Here is a 13,403-nt window from a genome sequence, read left to right as displayed (position 1 = left end):
AAAAAAAAAAAATATATAAGTATATATAAATGAGGTGAAATAACAAAGAATACTATGGTCCTTAAGACAAACCCACAATTCCAACTGGAAGAATCCAACAAACCTCCCACTTGGTTCATGGGAACTCTCTTCCTCGTTGTGTGTAAAAAGTAACACCTCAAAATCTGATATTCCACACCATACAAATCATCTCTTAGTATAGATATAATCAGTCTAAAAATTATTCATCAACTTCATTTTGCATTGTAAAAAGTATTACGAATAAAAGATCATCAAACTCGACATAGTTAAACACAGGAGAGTCTTATTTAAGAAAAACCCGTTTGTAGATCCCCGATTAAACCTGCGTGTGTTAAAGATAAATGTGTACGGACATCCAATATTATAACAAGAAGTATTAGACCAAACTAATATTAAAAGTACTGTGAAAATAAGCAGAAAGAATTACTTCATTTCGAAACAACATGAAATGCGACGTAGTTGATGAATAAAATATGAGATTGAAATATTAATTGGGGTTTTCCAAGTAGAAATCTGTTGACCATTGAATCGGAAATCGCAATTAAATTTTAAAAAAAGAGTTTTTATTAATTTATTTGTTTTGCAGTACATGTCCTCTGCTAACTAGGAGAAGCTGACGCTGTGCATGTATCCCAGTAAACTCTTTGTTTCTGTGCCCTCTGTCTTCCACTCACAGGCCCAGTCAAACAAATTTCAAACGCCATTAATAACCTGTAAAATAAGTATAAAAAGAACACACACGTAGTTTTTTTTTTTTATACAGAGAAAAACAAAACAAATTAGTAAAGGAAAGGCCTTCCAATCCTAGAAGATCAGACCCGCAACCCAATAACCAGCAGTGAAGACTTCGAACGATGGACCGACGGAAGTGACTCAAACTTATAATGGTGCACTTCATTCGTCAAGCAAGAAATGAAAATTAGCTCTTGATGCGTGAAGCTGTTAAAAAGAAGCAAAGCCGAAATAATCACAAAAATAAAACTTTATTGTATTTTATACCAAATTTTTCCCCCATTTTCAACAATTATCTTATAGACGAATCTTAAAAATCTCACAATAACAAAGGCCTAACACATAGATCTTCAATTAATCTAGAGATCTCACGTCTTTGATACAATCTTTCACACGATCACATAACTTGAATGATTAGAAAGAGGAACATATTTATTTATTTAAATATTATCGTTGATGCCATTTTTTCAGATGTAACACACATTTCCTTTCAAAATTCTTCTAGCCAACATTTTTGCGTATATTATTTTGAGTTAATTTATCAATGCTCCACACTAGGGAGGCAGGACCCACGTCTCTCGCTCTCTTAATTCTTCAGTCCTTTTTTAATTCTTCCAAACCTATATGTATACGCGCATTCCCACCATATAAAAATTAAATAAGGCAAAAGAATATCGTTAGAAACAAGAAGATGAACAACTGAAAACCCTAAAAAATAAAAATCGAAAAGAATAGAAAGTTAAAAGAAAGAGATGATTTTACCGAATGTCAGAATGTGAAACTTGCCATTTCTTTCTCTTCGGTATTTGCTCTATGAAATCTCTTTCTTCTCTCTCTTTAGAGTATATATGCATGCATGTATGTATATATCATCTTGGAAATTGTGTAAAAGAAAGGCATTGAAAGTTGGTGGAAAATAAAATGGTGTGAGATTCGATAGCAGCCAATTAATTGTATGGACAGACCGCCGCGCCGATTCAGGTTTTGCGGCTAGGTTCGGAGGAATGTGACGGCCACGTGTCAGTTGACATAGCTTTTTGGATCTCTTGTAGCCTTTTGCCCGCTCATTATCCGGTTTACAGGTTTGCATGCTTGCCGCTGCCGGCAAATTTTCCAGTTGGATATATTATTTCTGAATTTACCTCCAAATTTAGTTTCACTGTGAAAAAAATAAATTTAAATTATTCCAATTTTCCTCTCACAAGTTAATAATTTTTTAATACAAAATTCAAGTCTTTGAGATTTATTGCCCACTGATGATCAGTGTACTTTCTACATCAGCTAATAGCCTGCTACCATGTATATTACCTTCTCTAAACTTATGCAAGTTTGTGCTCATCTAGAAGAATTTTTTTACAAAAATTCTAAAATCCGTTAAATTAATTTAAAATGAAGTCTTTAAATTGATTCTTATATTTGCAAGAAGTGGATGGATCAGAAGTAATAATGTCCAAGAAGTGTACATGTATGTGTATATACTAGATATCAATACCTAGAAAGTCCCAAGTAAAAGTTAATTAACTTTAATTAATAGCATTAATACAAGTGATTTGTCAAACTTAACCATTAATTAAATGCATCTAATGTTAATTAATGGGTCTCAAAATTAATTTGTGTTTATCTATATTCATGAAACAAGAACCTCCATCAGCCACCACATTTCAGTAAGTGCGTGGCTAAATTACGAGCAGCCCACCGCCACCAGTCTTGAAAATTGAAAGATGCAACGAGCCACAAGGAAAAATGAGAAAAATTCAAGGTCAATTTTCCTTTTTTAGTGAAAAACTATGAAACTAGGGAATTTCTGGCAAAAATTGTACACGAGAATCAAGAGAAAAAAATGTTTACAATTTCTAATAGGAAGGTGGGAGAGAACAACTGTAAAGTGCCCGTGTCGTCTCGAAATGTAGCATTGTGAAGAAACATAATGTTTCTGCTACTTCAAATTACTTTCTATTGTATATACAGGGTTAGGGTTAGGGTTTCAACTTACGGTTAGGGTTTTAGGTTAGGCTATATGTTTAGCAATTCATGGAGACAAGTAATTAAGTAGCTAGGGTTTTTCCAGTTCGATGGATGTACCATTTGGTAATGAAATATTGATAAATTACTCGAGTAAAATTTACTGTTGGACATTGTTGAACATAACATTTTAAGTAAATAAACATATTTTTTCTTCAACAATTTAAATTTTTAGATATGTAAGATGCTTACCATAGAGTCATAGCCACATAAAGTATATACATGTCGATCTTTAAGGACTCGACTTGCACATGAGAGAGCCTATTTGAGAAAATCATTTTAAATAAATATGTCTTTCATTAAATTTTAAATTAGATAATTAACAAATTCATCATATGATAGACTAATTATTTTTATTAAAAAATGCTTGGCCGTTTTACAATTCAAATGGTAATTCAGGATGAACCAGAATTGTTAATTAGTTCTTAGCTAACTAGTCATTTTATTTGTCTCTTTGTGATGATCAGAATTATTTATATGAGTGCTGCAAAATGTTCTAAGATTAGCAAAATAGGAAAAGAATTAAGCATCAATGTAGCATGTAAAAATGAAATTTTGGAATCATACAAAACCTTACCTGTTAAGGATTCAACGCACCACTAGGATTTCTTTTTTCTTCTTCCATTTTTTTTATAGACTGATCGGGACAATTAAATCCAATTTAGCACTAGCCAAGGATCATATTCAATGCTGGACGATCCAACCTCCAAATTTTGTAGAACGGAGTTGTAATGATGATAACTTCAAATTTAAAGTCACGATTCAATGTACTCTAGCTCGCTAAAAATTAAGTTACACATAAAATGATATTGTTAAACAAAAATAAAATCATATGATTAAATAATCGACTATTTAGTCCATGATCATTCTTGAAAGGATTCTATAAGTTACAGAATACCTAATGCATTATGTAAATTGCTATCTAGATTTAATACATTGAAAGTTTAAGGGTACGTGTCATTGATTTCTAATAAATAAATAATGATAAAGTCTATAGCCAGTCTCCAATGCATAGGTATCCTTTATTTGTTGGAAAAAATGGTTAATGGGTCAACTTTGAGCCCAAATTTCAGTGGGATCCACCTTTTAATTAATACGGGACCTAGCATATTCACGTTCTACTCCGCGAGATGATTAACGTGATATATTTATTTATCGAAAACCATTTAAAATTGAATGAAATATTAAGTGTTAAAGTAACCTACATAAACTAAGGATTATGGGAAAATTTGATTTTCCAAACACTTATCCCACATAGGAAAGTTAGGAAACTTTGGTGTGGTTTATAAGGTGAAAATTTGGAATTGGGTTTGGGTCCCAAGAGGTACCAATAGTCTTTGGAAGGGGGAAGACCTATATCCTATTGGGTTCGTCATAAACCCACACACGCGCGCTGCAGCCGCCGCCGCCTCCGTCCGACCGGCTCGGCACGAGCACGTGCCCGAGTCTGAGTTCGTGCGGGTGGACCTTTGCACTATATTAACTTTTTGGACCAAATTGTAAATAATCAAATTCTTGGGTATATTATGAAATTTAAATTTTGGCTTATTATTCCGGGGTGTTTACCGACCAAACAGCCGACTTAATAGACATGACTTTTAAAGAACAACATGTCTGTTCGGATTTTTGAGGCTTGTCTGAAAGGTGATGACTGTTTAAATGGCCACGAACAAGTCTATAAATAGCCTACTTCTCTACCAAAAAATTTACACCATTTTCATTGCAAACTTTCTGTGCTTTGAATCTCATTTCCCTCTCTCTCTCGTTCTGATATTGTTTCGAAGTAAAATACACTTTGTTGAGTTCGTTGGAACTCTTGCAAATTGCAGTGCTGCTTCCGTAGGAGACGAAAATTCGTTCTATCATGGGAAACAATTGCTGGACGCCTTTAGCACCATTGAAGGCAGCAAATTCGTTTTAAGGAAACATTATGAAATCAGTGGGCTCGAATTACAATTTTGGATCATGTTGACCGAACAAGTCTATAAATAGCCTGCTTCTCTACCAAAAAATTTACACCATTTTCATTGCAAACTTTCTGTGCTTTGAATCTCATTTCCCTCTCTCTCTCGTTCTGATATTGTTTCGAAGTAAAATACACTTCGTTGAGTTCGTTGGAACTCTTGCAAATTGCAGTGCTGCTTCCGTAGGAGACGAAAATTCGTTCTATCATGGGAAACGATTGCTGGACGCCTTTAGCACCATTGAAGGCAGCAAATTCGTTTTAAGGAAACATTATGAAATCAGTGGGCTCGAATTACAATTTTGGATCATGTTGATCAATTATTACATTCAGGTGATTCTGTCGGATTATTTTTCGAAGGAGTAACTTCAAACGAAGAAACAACATTATTTTCTTAAAATAATAACAAAATCACATCTAAACTTAGAAAAAAAATAATATTAATTTGGTTGAATTTAACTAAATTTTAGAATCTTGATGAAACTCTAGACATTTGTATTTTTCTATCACGTCGACTTGATGGAGTCTGAGCTAGTATTGGAAAGATTTTATTTATTTATTTATTTATTTTAACTGTCTATTTTTACTTGTATGTCACAATTTTTAAATAGTTTAAAATTCTACTAGAGATGCTTTTAAAGGTCACGTCTCATCTCTCCAAAAAAAATCTATTCTGAATAAATTAAGCAATAAAAAGTTGCAATTAATGTCCGCTAAGTTTATTTTTCATTACATATTCGTGTCAGCCAAAAAGAAAATATTTCTCTCACTTTACCTTTGCTTTATATTATTTAAAAATTTTATTACGTTATATATTTAAAATGTATTTCCATTTCATTCTTCTTATTTCTTAAGATACATCTTTTTATGATTTTTATTTAGATGAGATCCTTAGCTTCAAATATTAAAATAAGTACTACTGTACATATTTTTATACATATTTTTATAAGATTGAAAAATTCATGAAATATAAATTATTTCTTAAAATAATTTATTTGGAATCTCATAAAGCTAATTAAATATACACTAAACATCTTATATTGCTTAATTCAGCAGTATTTTCTAAATCTTTTATTTTTCATACTTTTATCATTTAGACTAATTCTAAGTTTAGGAAATTAAAATAGTATTTCATAACATTAAAATACAATAAAGTTGGCTTTAATTAATTATCTAATAAAAAAGTATAAAAAAATATAAATAAATAATCGAGAAGGCCACCTCCACTTGACATAAAGAATAACATCAAAGATGCTCCACGGGCATGGCGCAGTGGTAAAGCAGGAGGGTTCCACACAGAACATCGAATGTTCAAATCCCCGCGACACCTGGAAGGCAACATTTATGTTGGAAGACAGTTATCCTTTGGAGGCAAATTTATGGTGCGCTTTGTCACTCCTCTGGGGGTTTTGTCCGCACGTCGTAAAAGGAGGTCGACAGGGAGAAGAACTGCATCCCGATTGTCTGGCCTAAGTGTGTATTAGGGGTGTAAACAGTTCGATTTTACCGATTTTTGACAGATTTTCAAATCAAATCGTTTTAAACGGTTTGAAAAAAACCCAAACCTAAACCAAACCATTTTGAACGGTTTGACAAAAACTCAAACCTAAACCTAACGGTTTGGTCCGATTTTAAACCGTCGGTTTCGCCATATATTTATTTGTCCGTCTACTTTTATGTCATTAATTCATTGAATTCAATATATATTTATATCTTACTAATAATAAATTTAAAACAAACTAAGCTCCTATTTGAACCAAATTTTTGGGATAAAAAATTGAAAATTTGGACATTATCCCATAAGTTCAGTCGCCTTTGTTGACCCGCTGTTTCATGTGTGGGATTCAGCCTCCTTTCCAACAGTCAATTTTCTCATTATGATTATATGGAAAATATGACTCAAACATGGGCTAAATATATCTACTATAAATTTAAATACCAACTAAATCAAAGTGAAATCACAATAAACTAAAACATAATTTTTTTTTTCATTTTTTTCACCTTTTTAGGCTAATGACGATACAATAACGTTACAATAAAAGTCTACTAAACTAGATATAAGGCCCAAAAAACATAATTATGTCCAACAAGATCTCGTGATCATCATATCTGAAAAAAGATACTAATTAAATAAAGAGAATAACCAACCACAATAATAAAGCAATTGTTTATAATATCTAAGCATAACGATTACACAAGTTTACGTTTGTACTATGTTACGAAACGCATTTAATTTTAGATTCTTACCTTAATTTGCTCCAAAAAAATTATTGATCTAAAACTTTATTCATAGCAAATATTATCACTGAAGGTCTAGAATCTCTTTGTCTCCGATTTGATATAATGGACTTCAATTCAATCTTGAAAATGCGTGAAAAATCTGAAAAGAAGTGTGGTGCCGATGGCTCAAGAGTGTGTTGGGAGTTGATTGGAGTTCATCTAAATTCTGAAGTGGAAAAATGTTTTTGATAGATTATGTTAGTGTTGAAATTATTAGATATATATTATGATTATTGGATAATAATAATATATCTGTATTGAAAAATTAGAAATTGACAAAAATACCCACAAATGACAAAACTATTGAATTTTATATATTTGGATGAATTTTGAAAAAATTTCATTTTTTTATTTTTATATATTTTTTCACTGGTCTGGTTTGGTTTTAAACCGCAATTAAAATTCTCAAATCTAAACCAGAGTCAAAACCATTTCGTTGACCGGGTTCACGTGGCACCAAACCGACGGTTTCTAAAATGCGGTTTCGGTTCGATTTTTCGGTTTTGCGGTTTTTGCTTACAGCCCTAGTGTGTATAAGCTGTGTCCACATTTGAATTTACCTGAGTGGTGAATCAGGAGGAAGACGGTCACTTCTCAAAATTAATCAGGTGAAATTTGGACACCTGAGTTATTAAAAAAAAAAAAAAAAAAAAGAATAACATCAAAGATATCAGAATGATTGTTACGAATATTTACTCTAAAAATTTGGATTTAAAACTATGAAGAACTTTGTTGTTAAAAGTCACATTTTTGTGGGTGGAAATATTCAATAAACATATTGGTTTCATTATTGCCTCGTCGTAAAAGGTCTGCATTTAACAACAGAACATTTAATAAATATTTCATGGATATTAATATATTATTTAACTCTCCAAGAAAAAATATCAATTTTATTTTACTAAATCATATAAAATCTCTGTGAGTAGTACTTATACAAACAACATATTATTTAAGGTTGAACCCCAATTTTGAGGGTCCTCACCGCCTCGTCCCTAAAGCTTTGTGAGGGAGGTAAATTGTAGAATGTGCTCCAAAATGCCAGAGAACAAGAGATGTCTGTACACTGCGCCTACAAAGACAAACAACACATTATTTTGTTAGACGGTTTTGGCAATAAGACAAGAATTTTTACATTATATACGATGGCCCTTAAATTAATGAGACCTCATAAATTTAGTGTCAATATTATGCCATGTTTGGTACGCATTAAAATCTAGATTTTAATTTAAATCAAAGTCAACAATGAATTTTAATCACATATTTAGTATGCCCACAACATTTTAACTACACATTTTATTAATTTTTATCAAAATCTACTAAAAAAACTTATTTTAATTCCTACCAAACGGGGCTATATAAATTTAAAAGTTTATTAAATTGATGAGATATTAAATACACCTTTGATTTATTATTATTATTATTTTTTCCACATAAATTTGCGTTCTCTTCGACAACCCCACGAGACCAATGGAAACAATTGGAATTTTGATACAAATAAAGAGGAAATAAAAATTATTTCCAATTAAACTTTGTGCAACTTGATTTATATATTTAATGTGTCAAGCATGTGCAAGCCAATGTCTTGTTTTTTGTAACAAATAAAATTATTTCAAGCCACTGATTGTACATAGTTATTGTTTAATGAGCTCATAATTTTTGGATTGATCCTAGATTGTACAAGAGAGGGATTTTCTCTCAATTTTTTATATCTTGAACATGTGTATTAATAAATAATTTTATTATTCCAATAACAATTACAATTTAATAGGGCAGTTCAATATGATATAATAATGAGTATTTTGTATTCAAATCTCTCTTATTAGCAATCAAACTTTCACATTTAGACTTGAGGAACAAAAAGTTTTGATTTACATGTATAGTGCGTTACATGTAAAATTTCTTATCAATTAAGGAGGTGTTTGAGTCATATTATTTTGGTAATAATACATTTCTGAATAGTGTATTGATGGAAAATGTTTGGTTAAAAAATAAGGAAATTTTTTTGATCTACGTATAATATTATCTTATTGAAGAATGTGTGGTTGAAATGATGTCAAATCACTGTTTAAGATTGTATTTTTTTTGGAATAATGTGGCTCAAACAGCCCTAAGTATAAAAATATTAATATAAATTGACTCGAACTACTCGTTATAATAAGATTGACCTACTTGTGGGAATATGTCAAGAATAAAATCCAACGTTAGTTTATGTATAAAAATTCAGACCACAGTAAGGGATTTCAATTACTCCTATTATTTATGTTGACTTATGAAACCTCAAGTTCTAATAAAGTGTTCAATGAAAATAGTATATAAGTTAGTGATGTCAAGTGGATCGAGATGGGACAGTGGGAATTGGCCATAAACCTAGCCTGGTGCCCATCATTTTTACCCCTCGTGGCAAGCACAATTCATTGAGATCCCGTGGCCCGTTTGGGTTCCGCTGCCCAACAACAATCAAGTAATCTCGCAGCGGCAATTTAACATTGTCACAATCACTATCACTATCATCTAAGTTTTCTCTCTTTCAAAAATTCATTTACAATTTGAAATCGTGATCTCACCGCCGACAGCCCACACCTCTCTCATCTCTCTTTCAAACCTAGCACCACCATATCGCTTGTTACCTGTGTCCAGATCTATTTCCATATGTGAACGTCGGTATAATTATCGATTATGTTACACGCTCAACTTTCGGATTAAGCATAACATCTTGTTTGCTGGCATGAATGTTTAGAATTTCTCTGTCTTTCTCACGCTTCTATGATTAAACCAAGCAGTTCGGAATTGTAAAGAAGGATTTTGCCTTCCTGTTTTATCTCTAATATTTCACAAACCTCTTGTGCTAATTGTTTCAGATCACCTGGTAATAAAAGAGAGAGGCTGCAATTTGGTGATCAGCCCAAATAGAAATTCAATAAGATTTTCAAAAAACAGAACTTTTATGGAATGGGAGCGTAGTTTGCTACTATTTCTATATGCTAATTTAGGCTAAAGTTTTACAATCCTACAACAAACTAAGCATTATTCCCAATAAACTACGGAACCGTCACTCTGTAACTTTCAAAGAAGATCTGCTGCTGCTCTGCTGAAAGTGTAATACTTCCGACAACAAATACTACACAGATTAATAGAAGCACTCTCAACAACTTAATACACACACGACTCCATCGATGGACGGCTTGAATTTGCTGAACCTCGCGCAATAGACAAGAATGAAGTCTTTTATCACCCCAGCTTGGGGTTCAAGGGATGGCAAAGGAAGCCTCACTATGGGTTCCAGGCACCTAATTGCAGCAGATATGAAGTTTTCGTATTTTGAACTCAAAACACTTGCACAATGAACTGACAGAAGAGTTCAACATTGTCCTCTTTCTTAAGTTTTAGATACTTCATGTAATTCTGCAGTTACACGAGCAAATGCAGTTACTAAATGAGAAAATTTTCGCCCGGTGCTGATCAATCTATTTGAGTTAACTGTTCGGATGCGCACCTCACCCGTCTAGTTTACTTGCCTTTGGAACATATATATTTTCATATTCATCACCTTCATTGTTAATGCCTTCTTTATAAGCCCATATGTAAAAATTGAATGTAACCTAGTAATAGCAGTTCATATCCTCTTCTCAAGATGCCCTGCAAGAATTTGACAATAAATTGCAACTACTCCAAGCCACGTTCTTTTACACAAGCAGCCAATGCACATCCAGTTTAATCGCGAACAGTTTCCAATCTGTTCTTCAGAGAGTTCAAAATGCATGGATTATTTTTGGAAGCTGCGCATCCATGATTTCTGTTGACACACTAAAAGTGCAGCCCAAATCAAATAGCCCAAAGAGTGAAGCCCAATTGGGGAGTCCAGGATAAAGGTCCAAACAGGATTATTGATGAATGCAGTGGAAGCCCACGAACACAATAATATCATTGCCCAAGCTTGCAAGACGCTCAGAATCTGAGTGAATGGAGTGCCTTACGGTCGCTCAGAGCGATGACCCCGTTCTCGCCCAAACATTCGAATCGCCCAGGATCTTAGTAAACATAAAATATTATGGTTATCCACAATAGCAGTTATTGAGTAATCTTATTACATTCCACGATTCAAGGAGCCCAGTTGAAAGCGGTTGAACGACAAAGAGTAATGACAGCAGTTAGAGACGACAATTCCACGACAAGTTAGCTACCATAAAGAAAGTGGGTAGTTATAAAGCAATCAAGCAGTTTTCAAGCGGTTTGTCACGAAGAAATCATCAAGGGAATATAAAAAGTAAGAGAAGACATAGAGAAAAGCTGGAATCAAATACTCTCAAACAGAGAATATGTAATTTTAATTTCTTAGCTTAAATTTAAACACTTCTTTTAGTACTCGTGTACTTGCGCCCCTTGGAGGCATTCTATTTATTTCAAATTGTAAATCATCGCCAATAAAACACCCATTTTTGGGACTTTGTCTCAAGCAGTCTGTTCCTTACACAATCGTCTGATCCCTTTTTTAATTGTTAGCCACTACCAGTGCGAAACAATTTGGCGCGCCCAGTGGGACCTTGGTGTTTGGTGTTGAGAATACAAAAAGTGAAACAATATGCCTCACAAATCTGATAAGGAAGCAGCAAGTCAGGTAGGAGTCCAGTCTATGATCGAGCGATATGAGGAGCAGCAAAGCTCTCCACAAATAGAGGGACAGAGTCAGAGCAGTCACGGTCATTACGAACCAATGACAGAATTGAGTCCTCGAACCATGCGTGCATTGCTTGAATAACTCACACAAGATGTCGTTGAACAGGTAAATCTACGAAATGTTCATAATATGGAAAGATTTACCTAGAATGAGAATGCACATTATGACAACATGGCCAAACAACTGAATACATTAAATAAAATAATGAATAAGTTAGTAGGCTAAATTTGTCAACCAGTTGTGCCTATTACAAGTCACTTTCAAGTTAGGACAATTGTAGGAAATAATTTTCCAGTCCTAAGTCCAAATCAAGAGATAGAACCACCTTTTGGTCCGTCTACTTCAAATCAAGGGGATGGTGTAATGCTAAATCAGAATAGTGGTAATGATACATCTAACTTGGGGACAACCTAAATGTAAGAGACAATATCCTAAATAATGAACAGAATACCCCACGTGTTAATGATGAAATAAATATTCGGGCTAATGGTAACAATGGCCCAAATCATGGCAACTTTGTTGCCAACCAAGGTCCAAACATCAGGCCTCAGGCAAATCAACCGATCAACCAACCAGTAGGAATTCCATATGACCCCAACGTCATGTTGAGAAATCAAATTATGGAAATAGTACATGATCAAATGGCTTTTGGGGTACGTCATGTCATTAGGTCGATTTACACAAAATCATAACCTGATTGGGTAGACCAAGCATATCCATGGCCTAGAGGGTATAAAGTGCCAGAATTCTCATTATTTACCGATTTAGGAGAGATGTCTACTCTAGAACACATAGGGCGATTCACACTGCAAAGTGGTGAAGTAACCGACTACCATAAAATGAGGTTGTTCCCTAGTTCATTAACAGGAGTAGCTTTCTCCTGATTCATCAATTTGCTAGCGAATTCTGTTCAAACATGACAACAATTGGAGCAATTGTTCCATACTCGGTTTTATAAGACTAAATCTGAAGTTACTTTGACCGATTTGACGAATCTACGTCAAATGCCAAACGAATGGGCAAAAGCTTTCCTTCAAAATTTCAAGACAGCAAGAAGTAAATGTTTTGTACCTTTACTTGAAAAGGAGTTTGTCAAAATCGTTCAAAGTTGTTAAAGCTTTGATTTGAAAAAGAAATTTCAAGACAGGAAATTTTTTGATCTTTTTCAATTGAGCGCAAACATGATTATGTATGAACAATTAATAAGGAAAGAAGAAAAAATGAAAAATTCTAGCAAGGGGACTTAGTATAGAGACCCAAATTTTGATGTTCATACCATTAATGACGAGTATTACGATCAAATCGAAATGTATTTGGCCGAATTAATCAAAGGAGATGCGTATACTTGTCCTATAATGGCTAAGCCTAGATCGTCGGGCAAGGATGAGCCTATAAAAGATGAAATCAAAAAGGCTAGAACGTTCTCGTTCGATGTAACCAAAGCTGACCTTATATTTGATAAACTATATAAGGATAAGCAGATAAAGCTGAGCGATAAACATAAGTTGCCAAGCCCTGAACAAATCAAGGGTAAAAAATATTGTAAGTGGCATAATGCATGGTCACATTTAACTAACAACTGTTTGGTTTTTCACCATGTGTTACAGGACACCATTGAATCGGGACGAATTACGTTCGAGGATAAGAAGAAGATGACAGTGGATGAAAACCCTTTTCCACAGCCACTTGGGGTGAACATGGTGACGGCTG

The sequence above is a fragment of the Olea europaea genome, chromosome 4, assembly GCF_002742605.1.
Source record: "Olea europaea var. sylvestris chromosome 4, O_europaea_v1, whole genome shotgun sequence".
NCBI lineage: Eukaryota > Viridiplantae > Streptophyta > Magnoliopsida > Lamiales > Oleaceae > Olea > Olea europaea.
The sequence above is the reverse complement of the archived record's forward strand: the minus strand, read 5'-3'. Positions refer to the sequence as shown.